The sequence below is a fragment of the Thunnus maccoyii genome, chromosome 21 (genome assembly GCF_910596095.1).
Source record: "Thunnus maccoyii chromosome 21, fThuMac1.1, whole genome shotgun sequence".
In the NCBI taxonomy this organism is placed as follows: domain Eukaryota; kingdom Metazoa; phylum Chordata; class Actinopteri; order Scombriformes; family Scombridae; genus Thunnus; species Thunnus maccoyii.
In genome coordinates, this window is record NC_056553.1 from 18,611,938 (window position 1) to 18,629,515 (window position 17,578).

The 17,578-nt window shown below is 39.1% G+C and overlaps 1 protein-coding gene across 2 annotated transcripts in view; it reads left to right on the forward strand.

Moving 5' to 3' along the window:
* LOC121888476 (matrix metalloproteinase-16-like) overlaps window positions 1-17,578 on the forward strand; it is a 139,070-nt gene that overhangs the window by 29,750 nt on the left and 91,742 nt on the right. The window lies entirely within an intron of this gene.

Here is a 17,578-nt window from a genome sequence, read left to right on the forward strand (position 1 = left end):
AAAACCTCCAAAAATAGCTAAAAATATTTGTCAATGACAATTTTTTCCATAAGGAAAGTGGTGAGACTAAAACTAAATTTAAAAAAGTCACCTTTGAAAATTAGAACTATATTGCAATTTTTATGTTTTTTGTAGTTAAAACTAAATAATAATGTGAACAAAGGACAAATAGAACAAATTACTGTTATAGTACAGTCTTATTCAACAACCTGCATGAATCAGCAAAATCACGCATTGTAACATCTGATTTGTAAAACCTATCCTCCACCACTCAGAGTATCTCTTCTTCAGAGGTTGATAAAGCTGATTGACTTGTACTGCAATAAGCAGCATTTTGCATCTCAGTAACATTATTCCCCTGCCTGAAATGTAAGTTAACGTTACTGGTTCTTGGAAGGAAAAAAATTTGACCAGAAGCAGCAGCAAAACAGCTGGGACAAACCACAAAAATGGTGTTAACTGCGTTGGCTATCTATTGTGTTCATAGGCTGTCGGCAGGAATAAGAGTAGGAATAATGTAGGCTGTTAACCATTTAAATCTTCCCCTAGATGTTTGCCAGTCCCATCCATGATCTGAACAATCTGTACACTACTCTGTGATTTTGTCTCATAAACCTTAGGAGAAAAATCTAAACATACAGTAATTGGTGGTGTGGACAGTATTTTAGTGAGCATAACACACCATTTCATTGACAAAAACTAGACTAAAATTATTACTTTTATAAAGCTAACAGTAATCAAAGGACTAAAATTTGCCAAAAAAAAGTAATATACATTTACAAAAGACTAAATCATCAAACCAGAATGCTAAATATAACACCACTTCTCAGCCTGTAAAGACCATCATGTAACCACGTAACCTTGGAGCACCTGGCTAACATACATCTTCACTTTTATCCTGCTTCAAGGTTGGTTCTACAAAGAGCTATAGTCATGTTCTCTCTTTTGTGACTTTTAAATGGATCTATAGCCTAATATCCCCAGCGTGTCCTCCTGCTCACCCCAAGGGGCCTCTGAATAGATGACATTTTCAGTGTCTCACCGACCCAATCGCTCATATGAAGAATAAGGCAGTGATACCCTTGAGTGGCAGAATTAACCTAGTGAGTCTGCAGTTATAAGCAAGGATACATACATGGAAGCACCAACCCCTCGGTCGGCCTAATGAGACTGTTGTTTGGTGAAGTCGTCATTGATCACTGGAGGCTGTCATGATGATTGAAGTGTTGTAAAATGCTGTAATGCGATGTAGGAAAATGAGCGAAGCATCCACTTTGTTTATGATGACAACACAAGGGTTAGAGTTGCATCTCATGTGGTGACCGGATATTTGAAATGCGTCTTTCAACTACATCAATGTGAACAGAGGCCAGGCAGAGAAAAGAGAAAGAAAGACCCGAAGGGTGAGATGAGACGGTGACGACAGGTCAATGGAAGCCTCATCAGGGGTATGTCAGGTATAAGTCAAAGGCAGGACACAGCTGTTGACAGGACTGAGTGCCATACGCTGCTATCCAACCCTCCCACTCAGATTTACAGCTGACTTGCCCTTGACAAACCAGCCTTGAGACACACAGAGGATTGTTAGGAGCTGAGTTTGAGTTTTTACTGTTAACGCCAATACGGCTAGACCGCACAAGACCTCTAGATGAAAGAAATTGTGAAACTTGTACTTTCAGCTGAGGTACAGTTCACTGCACATATTGAGCTAAATTGTAAACTGTCTAAGTTGACCTCCCTCTGAGACACAGAGTAGCATTTCCTACCCAGTGAGTGCCATGCTTGTTGAATCAAATGCTACTCAATTACTTTCTCCCATAAGTGCACCATGACCTCGGTGAAAATATACAGTACTGCAGGGCTGGCAGGAGTGGAGGAAGATGGGACTCATTCTGACAATCTCCAGCAGAGTATCTGGGGTTGATAACACCCATAACCCCCCCAGTGTGTCCAATTTTTCAAGCTTTCACAGGGTTTGGACATAAAAACACTCCCCCCAAGGCAATCATACCAGCTTGATTTTTATGCCACACTATACTCCGACTCCATAAAATGTTCATGTCCTCTCATAACTGGCATTGCTACATGAGCAGCAGTGTATTAGGTTTTTATTGATGATGATTAGGTGGTTTTCTTTTCCTCGAGCCAATTGCATGGCTCCTGTCGGCAGCGATTGACACAAACAATAGGGAGTTAATGTGTGTTTATTGTGTTGGTTTCATAACTCCTTTCTGTGTATTGATATTAGTTTTATTATTATTGCTCTCATAGGTGCGTTGTCATCTTAAAAGTTTTCCCAGTACAATGATGCACAAGCAGCAGTGATGGCAACGATATAGGGTTTCAGCAAGTTCCAAGTGTATCTCAAACTGTTTGCCTCAAGGGGAGATAAAAAATTATTGAGGAGAGACCTATTGTTTTATGATCCTTTTCATATTTGTCAGGAAATAAACTTTGGAAGACTTTCAGCTCATACACTATTTTCCACTGAAAGCTACATAACAAATATTGCTGGCTATGGGCAAGCAGTTTGTTGGTTCATAGGATTGAATGTCTAACTCGTGTTTGTGTATGTGTTATAAGACTACTTCTGTGTTACAAAAAGTAAACTAACTGATAATTCATGTGAACACTTGGAAATGCATTTTTGTCTTTAAAAATAACAATAAAAGTCCTTGTGTTGAGGATTAGCCACTTGAAGAAAATTTCTCGAACCTTTTTCAAGGTTTGAGAGAATGCTTATTCAAAATGCACTGTAATCTCTCAGGTTACCTCTCAGCCAGGTAGACTATTACTGCTCTTATTTTTAGCTGGACAAGATGGCAGACAAAGGTCATTCCTTTGTCACTTGTCTTCAAGGCGTTTCAGAAAGAACACCTATCAGGACGAGCAACATATGAATCTTCCAAAAGGTTGACTTGATATAGAACGAAACTTGACTGGAGGAGTGATATGAGACTGGTACTGAGTGCATTGCCCAGAATTTCTCTGCTACATCAAATGCATTTTTTAATACTAGGGCTACAGCTTAAAATTCAATTTAATTGCTTTTTTTTTCTCCAACCAAAAGTCCAAAACCCCAAAATATTCAGTAAACTATCAGAAATGTCCAAGAAAACCATTAAATATTCACATTTGAGAGGCTGGAAACTAAGTTTTTTTGGCATGTTTGCTTAAAAAATTAAGCAACTGTTGATCCACTGATCGAATAATTGACACCTCACCACCATAAATGCCGAGCAGTAGCTGATTTAAAGAAAATTCTACCCTTGGCTAATTTTAAAAATATGGAATGCTCAGTTTATTCTCTCAGTTTCCTTACATTTCGTATTGATAACCTGAGGTGCTATCTATTGAAGTACCATGTGAAAGTGAAGTTATACCTCAGGCTCTTCTATATACTCCTTCTTGTATAATTATTGTTAATTGTTGAACCAATGTCTCATGGCAGCTACAGAAAGAAGCCTTACAAAAAAAACTAGTGATGATGATTTTACATATCAAAAATATTTTCTATCCTCTTATATAGAAAATATTTATTGTATTTACTTATTATAGGTTGTATTGCTTGAAAGAATTTAACCATTTCTAAGTAATATTGCTAGTGATATAATGTCCTAGTGTTTTGGCCAGCATCTTAAAGTCCAGGTTACTTACACTAACTATCCAATAAGATCAGTCATGTGAAGGGTTGTTGAAGAGTTTTTGAAGATTATACTCATAGAGGCCATTTTGGTTTTGTCTTCTTTTGCTATCTTCCTCCAGGTGACTGTTGATTAGAGGCATCAGAACAGGGCATAATTCAGGCCAAGACTTTTTATAAAATTTTAATGGGAACCTGTCCAAGCCAGGTGCTTTGCCAGAGGGCATTAACCGAATGGCCTCCCAAATTTCTTCCATGGTAAAGTGAACATTTGGATGAGCTGGTGTTCATATTCTGACACAGAAGGACGAGAGCTCCTGTCCAAGTGTGCCATTTAATCCTCTCGAGTCATTATTTCACTCCGAGGTGAAGAGGGATTTATAAAAATCATGAAATGTGCTATTAATGACCAGGGGAGCATAAGTATTACTGTGTAAGTAATAGGTCCCAGACTTTTTATTCTGCTCAGTTTCCAGATGATTTGTAGATGACTGGGCCCGCTTCCAAATTTGTAGTTATTTTTGTTTATTAAAGTTCATTTCTTGGCAAGTTCTCTGCAGTCAAGACAGGTGAGTTTGGATTTATCTTTTCTCTAAAAGAAAACAAGAATGTATCATTGCTTAGAAATGAAGTGCTAAGCCTTCTGTAATTGACCTTTTGCTATACTCGCCTCCCAAACAGAAGTTGTCCAATTATAGATTAACAACAGCGGGCCTGTCAAGCTACAGCATTAACCTATCCCAGCGCTACTTCCAAGGCCAGATGGATTTCATACTACATTATTTTGTGTCTTTACAGGTTAGTTAAAAAAACTGTTCACAACTAGGACATCAGCTGGTCCTGGATGCAACTATAGCAGAGTATAGGTCAACGTTAGCTACTTTTTAGTGTGATGTAATTGTCAAGTGCATGTTCAAGACACCTTATGAGGTTTCTCATTTTCACCCTGGAACAGTGTTTTCAACCTCATGCAGACAACATTAGCTTAATTAGCTAGCCAGTTACAGCTGATGAAATCTACTAGTGACTGTTGTCATTTCAACCAAAAAATTCAACGGTTAGAAATGAAAACCTGCTTTTGGCTATTTTGTCTGAAATCAAGGAACCGTTGCTTTGAAAATAGGCCACCGTTATCATGTAAACTGCATATGTTGCCATGCAAAATTGGAAAGCTTGACAGTTGCAGAAACTGTAACAGGAGCAAACACTCAGTTTGAACTTGGAATTGCTACATCAGGCTCTAAATACACAGAACCAGTATAATACAGAGAAAAATGTTCACAGAATGTTTACAATCAGAGCGAATGAGAAAGCACTGCAATCTAGTAATTTTAAATAATAGTAATTTTAGTGGTAGATTAAAATGTAATGTTTTACTCTTCATGTAGACTATACACAAATATGTATCTGTACACATATCATAAAGACCATATGATTGACCATAGTGCAGGAGAAAATGTTTTTAAATTACCTTCTAATAATGAAATGTTTTCTATGATTCTCATTCTGTGTACTCTGTATTTCTTGCTCAAATGTACTGCTGCGAGTTCAGTATTTATTTTTCTTAGAGGAGTAAATACTGTAGGAGACATATTCAGAACTTCCCCATCCATCCAAGAGCTGAGGGAATGCTCCTTCTCCGAGGCCAGATGTTTGGCCTTGGTTTAAGCTTGCATGTTGTCGAGTGAGAAGAAAAAGCTGTACAACACTTGTCTTTCCTGAGAACCTGGGAAATGCAGCTGATGTCTGTACAGACTTTGAGGGAGGATATGTTTTGAAAATGACCTGTAATCCAATCCGAGCTCCCCAGTTCCTCCCTGATGGGATTCCCTCTCCGGCCTCTCTTGTTTTCATTTTTGACAACATGCTGAAGCATATTTCATCTCCACAGTGAGCAACCTCCTCTACAGATCATCCAGTGCACGTTACGCTGATGTTGCTGAGCCAGGTGCCTTTGTTCAAGGAGAATATGCCTTCTCAGCATGGTTGTCTCCTGTGGTGAACAAACCACAGGCTTTTACAATAACAAGCCTCACCGACTGAGCTGCACAGGACCAAAGTGTTCATAGCTGGGCACTTTTATTATGCTATATCACTGTGATTAGACTTTCTTGTGGAAAGACCAAATCACAAATGAATAGAGGCACAAGTGGGACCTGAAACTGTATTTATTAAGGTTATGAATTAGAAGAAACATGACCTCTAATCCTTTGCAGAGGGCAGTGAGTTTTGTATATCCTCTCAACTCCACTAAGCAACAAGAACTCACACTGTTCATATTCTAGATACTACATGCACTAGAATATACTAAATGTTGAATATCATTAGCAAATATCACAGTCATGAATTCACACTTTACAAATTCACTGTTGCAGATTTAGAAGCTGTTCAAACATGCAGGAAAACATTTAGTCATTACATCTAATCTTGAAAACAATACAATTGAATTGCACAGCGCACAGTGCTCTTCTACATGTCTAATGTAAACTACCGTGTGCTACTTTTTTTTGGGTATGCTTGCAGCTGAAAAACCTAAAATGTATGTCTAACATTATATTATATTGATTAGTGTTTGATTTTTGTCAGCTATTAAACCAGTGAGACATTAATGGGTCTTTGATCACACAGTTACATGATAGTGCACTGTTTTTACATGTGTTTTGTTTTGTATTGTGAATGCACACAAGGAAGCGAATGCACATGAGCGAGCATTCATGCATTTGTGTGTATTGATTGCTGTTTTTACTCATTGTTGTATTATCGTTGTATTTATTACATTGGGGACATTAAAGCTTTACTGTACTCTCTACTCTACTGAATGTGAATATAACTAATTTACAAAAAAAAGTCCACAGTACACCTTTAAGTTATGTTTTAAATGCAAAACCACACCAAACTGTTCACTAATTACGCAATATTTTTCTGCAGAAAGTATTGAATTATTTAGGTCTGAAGTAGTTAATTTAATACATTTTTCAGACACATTTCCCAAATGTATCAAACAGATCTATAACTGCAAGGAAACCTCTCATGCTGGCAGCCCCAAACATCAGTGTTAGATGAAGTTAGAATTGAATTTTGAGGACATCGATATCCAGAAATCCTCTAATATGATGTAGGTAAACTAAAGCTGTTTATGCAGTGACTGCTGGAGATGGAGGTACTGAAAAGAATAAAACTTCCTCTGGACTCTGCACAACTTGACTCAGTGAAGTAAAAGTGTGTTTATGGAGGATACATTTAATGAGGCTTTATTTGCATATAATAACCATAATCTATATACATATATTTACAGTAGGCATTGCTGCAAGAAAGTATTGTATGCTATGTTTATACTTTCAATATCAGGATCCAATTCCTATCATTGAACTTTATGTTAAAAGCAACTCTGTCTACCTGCTCACTCTATTGGACACAGATAAGAGCTGAAGGTGTTCATTGATATTTTTCTCTCTTTGCCCTGCAGCAAGTTTTTCTGCAAAAAGTAGGCTGCACAGCTAAAGCTTCCTTCGCCTGCAACGGCTCCATCTGGGCACCAAATGAAGAGTGGGTGGAGGGAGGGGGAGAGAGAGAGGGAGACGTGTGCAAAGTGACCAGAGTCCCTCCCCAATGTCAGCTCTGTAACAGAGACAGATTGCGGTGGGAGGGACATGTCCCATTTCTGAGTGTGAGTAATACTGAAAGCAGATGACAGTGTGATCTCAATCAAAGAGGCTGTCAGAGATGGAGGGATGGACAGAAAGAGAAACCGAAACAGAGCCAAAGATTCTAATGTAACACTTCACATACAAAATCAGGTCGTGATAACTGGGGCAAACCAAACCTGAAACTGTTTTTTTGGAATTTGGTTTATTCATGAGCAGCTTTGCAAATCAACGTTGCTGTCTCGCCAATAATACTTGAAGTCAAACTGAAATTTGAATTATAATCTTATTGTTTGATTTCAGTTCGACTTTAACGAAGTAACGGAGGACTGGTGTACAAATTCAGGAAGTGGAACACTGGTTAAAATATTCTGCTGCTCTGAGGCTGAGAATATATTTTGTGGAAACACTGAATATGGAGAATGTTCTCATTTCTTTGTAACCTCCCAGTCACCCACAACACTGGCGCCCGTGTGGTCCTGTGGCACCAGCAGAGTGATTATGCTGTTCCCGCTTGGAACATCGACCCTGCAGCTGGCTGCGGCCCTCAATAACTACCCGGACAAATCATAAACGACCCAATCAGATAATTAAATTCCACCTGGCGATCCAAACGATTGACTGAGCCGCCTGGACGGTTATTAGCCATTGATTACAGCACTCACAGATTGCCTATCATAGTTTTAGTTACAGCTTTAAGCACCCATGTGCTGCAAGCCCGTACTGGGTCAAAAGGATAATAATGCAGATAGCAATAAGCAGCACTGATGGTAAGATAGCTGATGCCAGCAGCTGTTTGGCTCAGCAGAAGGCCACCAGTGGAGGACAACAGTCACTGGATTCATTACAAAACAGAATGGGAGCAATTGAGAATTGTTACTGTCAGATATTACTGTTTGCTTTTGTAATGGGGATTAATGATGATGATAAACTCTGCGAGCCTCATAAGTCCATCAAGTGAACACACAGAAAAGCGCGCACACACTCACACGCCCCAATAAACTGGTGGATAGGGGCTGCATATTGATGATAAAAGTGACAGAAAAAAGCAAGAAACCCAGGAAAATCACAGTGTAGGATTGAAAACCTGCTTAGGATCTCACAGGAGGAACATAAAAACCCAGGGGTGCATTTTCACTCTCCTCAATGATGGATTACAGTGTTTCTACCTTCTGTATATTGTCATCTCTCATCTTTCTCTCAGGATTTTTTTTGTTGAACAAGTAAATAACGTAAAAGTGTGAACTTTGAGCCTCCATCTATATGCAGAGGTCTATTTGTTGATTGGTTGAACTTACCATATATATGCTTCTTCATCTTCTGGACACCCTCTAGCTTCAAAATATTCAATACATAGATAATGTAATTTTTGCAAATATCTTCAGCTGTCTGTTTTAGACAAGCCTAACCTTTCAAATGAATATATCTTCTTATCGTGAATACAGTTGAGAGATTTGTTTGCCATGCAGAATACCAACAACAGCGCTCCCTTTGGCAGAATTTATTTCCTGTGGCATTTTGATGTGGCCCTGCTTCACGCTGTGAGGTATTCATCAGGGCTAGCTCATCATCCTAAGGGAGGAGATTGCTGACCTGCACTTGGTACACAAGACAACCCAAACGCAGGACAAAAGACTGCTCTCCCACCTGTGGTCAACAGCCCTCACCTAATCCACAAACCTGTGTGCAGTAACGTAATGATAAATTTAGTGTCCGATAGTTACTGACAGTCTGTGTGTAAACACATAGTTGAGTCTGACGCCATCACCTCTTCTATCTGCCCATCACTTGAACCCAGTTATGTAAGATAGATATAAGAGGTTGAATCCTAAGATGATGACTGAATTAGAAGAGACACAATCTCATTACTGGGATCCACCTGAGATTCCCCCAAAAATCCATATCTGCTTAAATGTAATGATGATATATATATATTTTGGGTGTAGGGATTGTAATGTCATTCATTTTGCTCAGTGGTCTGGCACTTTGATCGAGACTGAAATATCTCAACAACTGTTGGATGGATTGCCATGAAATTTTGTACAGACATTCATTGTCCCCAGAAAATAAGGTATACTGACTTGGATGATGCACTGACTTTTCTCACTGACACTGTACTGGTGCTGCTTGACCTTAGCGCAGCACCATTGATTATGCTAATTAATAGATTTAAGGATTGTGTGGGCATTTCTGGAACGGCAGGTCAAAGTGTTCAATTAAAATATGAAATATCTCAGAATCTATTAGCTTTCAAATTCATGGCTCCCAGAAGATGTATCCAAATAAGTTTGGACATCCCCTGACCTTTCCTTTACGGTCACCATGAGGTTGTCATTAGTCTAAACAACTAGTAGATGCAACAAGTCCTCCGAATTAAACAACCACATAGATCATTTGTACAATGCACTTCAGAACGACCCATAGGAGTGTCAATAGGCAGAACAACATAATTTGTCTGTGCTTTCCAAACCTGTTATACATCACTGTTAAAAAATAATTGTTTTATGATGTGACAATGCTGTGGTGGTCTGGTTAGGTTTAGGCACAAAAACCGTTTGGCAACCTTCGTCATCATGGCTACAGTAAACACCATAACAATCGTAGTTATGGTTTTTTAAAAACTTGCAGTTGGAAACGTGACACTCGCAGATGGAAACAGGAAGTAAACAGCGGTCTCCCGCAGCTAAGTCCACTAAGTCCACTTTTTGCAAATTAAGATCTATCCATCCGTCCGACTCACCACCTCTAAATATGGAAATTTGTCACTATATATAGATGTCATCTAAACTGCGTCACTTCTGCAGGTCATAATTACTACAGCCGCTAGATGCCGTCTGTCACTCAAATGTAAATATAGGTTGTTTTTGGTGGCTTAGTTTAGGACCCATAGTGTTATTTTTCATAGGAAGACAGGCTTATTAAATGGATTGCAATGAAATTTGATACAGTTATTTATTCCCATATAACTTTGATCCTACTCTAGCAGCATCATAAGATAAAAAATGTGCTAATTTGCAAATGTTAAACTGGTAAATATTACACATGCTACACAACATCTTAGTATTATAATTGTGAGCATGTTAGCCTGCTGACATTAGCATTTTGCTTAAAGCACTGCACTTTGTCATAGCACAACCTCACAAAGTCTTAGGCTGGGCTGCACCAACAAGGATTCATTTTTAAACCTGATTAAATCACGGTTTAACTTTAAAACTTAAAATTCAGAAACATTAAATTTAAGCCTCTTTTTAAATGTCAGTTGAGTTTTTACTCTAAACCTAGATTAACTTTAATTCTATTGCACTGAAACATTAAACTCCTGCCTTTTTGAGATGGATTGAACAAAATAATCAAGTTACTTGAAAAAAGTTAAGGGACAGACTCAACCAAATTGAGTTTTCTGATGCTGCTGAATTTTTTTTCAAGATACCGGTTCAGCAAGGAAACTGTTATGGAGCTGAACAGGAAGATTGGACCAACTGTCAAACATGGCAGTGAAAGAAATGCAGCTGTACCACCAATGCTCCAGCTCCTCATGGCCCTCAGATTTCGTGCCACAGGATGTTTCCGGAGGGTGGATGGGGGCCTGTTTGGCCTACACAACTCCACTGTCTGCCGAACTGTCAGCAGGGTGTCTGGGGCAATAGCAAGTCTGAAGACCCAGTATATCCGGTTCTCTCCAACGGGGGAAACAGCTGCTGCTAGATTCTACAGTTTTTCTCAAAAGAGGAAAAATAAGAGCTTCTCTGCTGAGCCGTCATGAGTAACTTTTTAGTTAGTTAGAAAACAATGTAATGTTTATACAGAGTGTTTATATGTTAATGCAGAGCAGAAAGTTAACAGCTATAATAGTTTCTGCCCCTCTCTTTTATGCTTAGTAGAAATTTTATTTATTTTCATTTATTTAGCCTTTTTTATTTATTCATTTTAATTTGGATAAGCAAGCATCCCCATACTGATTGAACTCTATTTAATTTCATTTTAAATCAACATACTTACATTTGCTTAACTGAGATCAGTTTTTAATTGTGCAACAGAGCTCTGCTTAATTTAAAATCTGGATTTACCCATTTTAAACCTACTTTTGCTAAACTCTGATTGGAACTAATCTTAGATTAAATTAATCTTTTTTGGTGCAACCCAGTCTTAATCTTGTTTTGAGTAAGTTTGGAGTGAAACTGGCACAAAAATAAAGGCAGGTAGCTTGTATTATATTTGATGGTGGATCTTTTAAATTGTATTCGTATCCAAGCATCAAAACTCCCAATTTAAATAAAGTAACATTTGTAAAGTATCCATGGATGCTCATATTGAATATGATCAAACTGTCCATTAGAAACATTTCATCTGAAAAGTTTTCTATGACTGTAGTGTTGATCAATTCTGCATTAAACCCTAACCGCTCATTCTGTAGTATGGAGGATCGCACTGACTGGATCGGATTTATTATAAAATGTCGACAAACAGTAAATATCAGAGGGTGTGACCTATTACATCCTCTGTGCAGGGATCCAACACTGATGCAACACACATAAACACATTCTACATCATCCTCACCCCAGTTGGCAGTTAAGTTTATGAGTCAGGGTCAAAAGCAGCAGGTGAACTTCCTGTGATGCTGTCACTTGTGTGTTTAGGGGGGCTGCCAGGAAATGACACATTGTCTAGGAGGTGATGCTGCCAGGTTGCTCTCTGACACACACATACTCTTCGTCTATTTGTTTGTTATCTGTGAAGCTCCCGTATCTTTCTCTATACTGTCCTTAAGGACATGATGCTTGATGTCATTCTTTCCATGTCCTCTCCATATGGACTGCATGATCTCAGGTTGCTACTGGTGGTGTAAGCGCCTTAAAATGAACACTGAGTCTTACTTTCTCCGGTTGGGCATTTGACAACGTGTGGAAAGTGGGCATAAAGTTGGACAGAGAGACATATCCCTACTGGATTGTCTGACACCACACACTGCTGCTTTGGCAGTCTAATGTGAGTTTAATGTCTAGGCTGCAGGTGCGCTCTTTAAAAGAATATTTTCAGGATTGAATTATTTGGTGTTAACAAGCACAGCGAGCCCCCACTCCTTTCCTCTTACTGCTCCCAGAAGTGTTTCCACTTGCATCATCTGAAAGTTGGCAGTGGTTTCAGTCAGGAGTATGTTCTTGTATATTGCAGAGAAACACAAAACCAAACCCTTTGTACTCCTTCAACCTCCTCACCCATGTTCCCAATTCACCCAGCTTATTAGCAAGATGCATTTGCATTAATGATCATAGTTTAAAAGTCCTTCTCTTCTCTCCCCACTTCATATCAGCTCCACATCTGCAGCATAGACTTCCCATAAAGTGTTTCTTAACTGTTGGAGCAATTTTGCCTTTGAAAGCCCAGGGCTTTTTGCTTACAATTAACATTTTTAAAGGCCTCTAATGTCATAACACCTTTGTTTTAATGTGATCATTCATCTGAGAAGCATCTGCAGGATAATGGTTTTCCCATGGCATATTTTCAGCTCACGATTATTCTTGGCCCAGGGCTAATTTAGCCCATTACATTTTTTACATTTACATTTCAGACGTGTAGCTAACACTTGTATCTGGAGCTGCTTACTGGAACATTGGAGTAGGCTTCAATTACAGGCTCACCCACATTACCAGCAATAAATACATTGTTGCTAAAATATGGAATCATGGAGAAAAATAAATATATATCTGACCGCTCATCAGAAGTGTGATTCAACCCACACAACTACTTGCTGCCTTTAGGACAGCACAGATCGTAACAGTTGCTGATGACAAGAAAAGGAGCAAAATCTTCCTGTGACCATGTAATAATGATAGAGACGCAAAAGCACCTGGAAAAGATAAAAAGATGTTAGTTAAAACTGCTCATTATTTTTTATTTATCAACCAATGATGCAGTTCCTCTCAGCTTTTACAAGCGTTTTAGCATGCAGCAGCTAATTGTTTTGGTTTTACGGCTTGCAACTTTACTATTTTGGTTCACTCCCACTGCTTACATCTGTGTTATTTCTAGACACAGGCAGCTGATAAACAGACTGTATGTTACCTGCCCAGTAACACACAGCAGAAAGAATATGTTTACTACATGGTGAACATAGTGGAGTGTTCAACAGCTAAAGAGTTGGATATTTGCCTCAGGAGTTGGTGGAGACCTAAACAGAGCTAAAATAAATGCGAATATATTCCACCCTCAGTGAAGACCTGACTACCCTTCCCGACCACATACTGGACCTCTCTGGGGCTATATAGGCTACATAGGAAACATAATAGAGTATCCAGTGCCGAGACGTGCCACAGCATTTTCCAATTTTTCTATCCACCGTAGACTACAATGTCATCTCTGCTCTGACTGGAACTTTTTCTTGTTTTAACAACATATGGAAGTTTCTTGTTATTTTATAATAAAGTTTGTTTTAATGCTATTCATTAAAACGTTAATTTTGTGAAATAATGAGAACATTTTGTGATATAACAGTCGATTCTTGTGAAAAATTAATAATTTGGTGTCTGGTAACGAGAAAATATTTCAGAACAAGAAAAATATCTTGTTATAACATAAAAAGAATCTCTTTTAAAAATGAAAAAAACATTCTCTCTTTTTTTTTATTGGTGCAAAGTGACAGTGCATAAACACAGAGGTATAGACAGGACAAAACTCAACAAAATGTTCTTGTTATAACAAGAAACTAAACATTTTATTTTCATGGTGGCAGCAATACGCTGACATATCATTGCAATTTATTTTACTGCACTTATTTTTCCCTACACAAAAAGTGAGTCAAATTTCTGTTTGACTTTAACATTTCTCCTGGTGTAATACTGCAATTTATCAGCATGTGGAGCAGATGGAGTTGGGAATCTGAACTGATGCAAGCTGTCAGTATAAGTGGGCATTGTTGTTAAAACTGACTTCAGTTCCTGTACATTTTTTTCCCTCCCTTAGCTAAACTGACAGAAACTTGTTGTCTGAGTCACACTACAAGAACCTGGCCAGTCTGGGACAATGAGTCAGACACACGTTAAAAATCATACACAACTACGACTGGCCTGGAGCCTGGTCTGCAGTCTGGAGGGTCTAGGTGTTCACTCTTTCAGACTACAGGCCAATCTGTGCCGACAGTTGGGTAACTCCAGTCACACTTAGAATAAGAGTAAAACCCATCTAGTGTAACATTGAATTAATTCATATGCTAACGGCGACAGGTCTAGGTTAACCCACTTCTGCAGTGCAGTCTGCCATAAAATGTTCCTGTGTGAAATGGTTTTTTGCCCAGAGCCAAGAACCAATTTAGTGCTTGGAGAAGACCGGTGTGAGAACCGCTTCTGGGAGCTATAATCAATCATAATTTCTCAAAATAGGGTGGTAAGTGCATTGCTCATCTTTCTGCTGTGGCATTCCCCTCACTGCTGAACGTGCATCATTCAGCTTTTTATTCAGCAGTATGTTGAGGTGGATGACAGGCAGCGAACGGCAGCTGTAATGCTGGAGGTGGTTGATCCATCAGTGAGAGCATTCCTACCTTAACATCAGCTGTATAAAACATATTGGACAAAATCTAAAATCTTCATTATAGGTCTCTTATAGGTCACATTTTACTCCTTATTTCTTTATTTCTAACACGCACACACAGACATTTGAGGGAGATGGTGCTGATATCATTAGACCCTGACTGGTAAATTATAGATCAGTTGGCAAACAGCACTCTCTCGCTGTGCTAGAGCATTCTGTGCTTTTTCACCACAACATTTCAAAAAAAAAAGACACAAACTATGAATAATGTATTGGTGGCAGTAATTTATACTCGTCATATTTCTTTTCTCTGTGCAAAACACATGGGATGTTGCTGCTTCCAATATTATTGGATCATTTGGTGTTGTATACACAGTATTTATCAATATGTCAGATGGGGAAAGTGATTAAAAGCCATATATTGTGACTCTTTTTTGCAATTTGTACCATATGACTAATCGATACATTGAATCATATACTGAAACAAACTGAAGGCTACAGCAAAAATACCCAGAAAAGATGCACTGCCTCAGCAAAAACTACATATATTTTTTATATCTTCTTATAAAGTGCAGGAGATGGGAAGTGGCCATTGCCTTCTTTAGTGTTGCACTTCTCTTCCAAGTTTCTCCCACTGAAGTTATTAACAGCTCTGTTATGGCATCAGTCTACCTTATTCCCACAAGCACAAGTCTAAAAAAAAAAAACAGAAACTGTTGGCCACACTGAGCCAGAGAGCGAGTTTGCCAACAACGCCAATCGACCTACTTCCAATTTTGCGGCGCAGATCAGTTTCATGATTTTGGGCAATGGGTGGCTGCTTGGTACACATGTACAGGAAGGGTGGAAACATTTTTGGTGCAGAGCAGAGATTTTGGGTTTCAGAGCTGCTGAAACCACAACCAATCACAAGGGAAAATCTCAAAGCCATATGTGTGTGTGTGTGTGTGTAGTGAATTAGTTTCCGTTGCTCTGACTTTGAAGCTTACAGTTTTTAGTCTTATCAGATCTATGGGGAGGTACTGCACAAGTCTTTCACATTGCAGTGGCCATCTAGAAGGTACAGAGGTGCTGTGCATTAGCTGATACTATCAATATATGTTAATAGCAATTAGGCAGAAGGTGTTGATGCAAATTTACTAGTTCAGAGGTACAGTAGACAGTACATTGATTGGCAGCGCTTATTCAGTTTGTCAGTCTAAAGAGCAGATACATTTTAGTCTTTACACATGAACAGTAGGTCAAGTGTGGGCAGGTTTTACTGAGTTTATCTTCCAAATCCAATCCAAATTATTATCAGGCTTCCATCAAATTTTTCTGCATGATGTACACCCAATGCCAATGTTCACTGCTAATACGGGAAGTAGTGAGTATATGTGTACAGTAGAGTATATGAAGTAAAGTCTCATAATGGAATAACAATTAAATCCATAACCATTCTTTCCCATTCTTTCTTACCCAAGCAGTTCTTTCCAAAATCTTGAAAAACACCATGACTTTTCAACTTGTTATTCACATCACTGTGGCCGTTCTGATTATGGGTCATGCTTATGAGATTAGGTCATGATTAGGAGAAAAAGGAGTCTGGAAAGAAACGGGCAGTGCCTTTTGTCCTTTTGCTGCCTTTATGCTTGTACTTATTTTTTTTTTTGTACAATTTCTACAACTTCCAGAGAGAGGGATGTACAATGTGCATTAAGATATATAACACCTGACACACAGGGGAAGGGACCACACTTAAACACACCGAGCTAACTCCTCCCATCCCCCCTGATGATGCCTCCCACAAATACTGACAGTGCCTACTCCATGCTTGGCTTTTCATAGCCCTTCTCCACACCCACCCTTTCTGTCTCTTTTCCTCTCCCTCTTTATCTTACTGTGTCTCCATGCAGGTTCCCTCTTCAGGTTTTTTGCTTTCATCAGCGAAGAGACCGCCAAGAGTCTAAAGCCAACAAATCCACCCTGAGCATCCTCAACCAGTATACTGCCAAATCAAATGACCACCCCCTCCCCCCTTTCTGAGAAGCATCAACTCATTCATTCATCTATTTCCATTCTCAGTAAACTAATTCAAGCGACATGAAGTTGTGGTTCTTCAGTAGTGAAGTGGCTGTCTACTCAAGAGGGTGAAGCACATGCACACATCTGACATATTCTTCTCTCCACACAGATAACAAGGACTCTATTGCTTCTGCAAAGTGAATCTAGATTCTTGCTGGTGTGAGCTGGTGTGAAGCTGACTGCACGACTAAGCTTATTATGTATATATCCAGTCTGTTCTCAGCGATGGCAACGTGTGGGCTGTAATCGGGTTATTTTTATACTGAGCCGACCCATTTCTGCTGTTTGTCTGTATGTCTGTGTGTCCAAAGATTAAACAAGCCAGTGCCTACCTCCGTTTGTGCCACATGGCAGGGACTGCGGTGTCATGGCTGGGTTAATGAAGACCAGCGCTCTGCCTTGTGTCAAAACTTCCTAGAAGGAGGTGCAATCACATCAGCTGTGATCAGAGCCAGAGACCCAGATGTGTTGATTTCCTGTGTCATTTGCTCCTGAGAGCTGAGCCAAGACACTGATTCAATATGGCAAAACCAGGTTTTTACATCAGTGCACATGCAGCGCCATATTCTGTTCGGTTGAATGACTTCATGTAAGTATGCATGTATGAAAACTGCAGTAGGACCATTATAAAAATCCAAAGTTACATTCAGGTAGCCTTGAATAAGTTGTTTGAAATGTGAAAGGATGCAGGGTGAAAAAC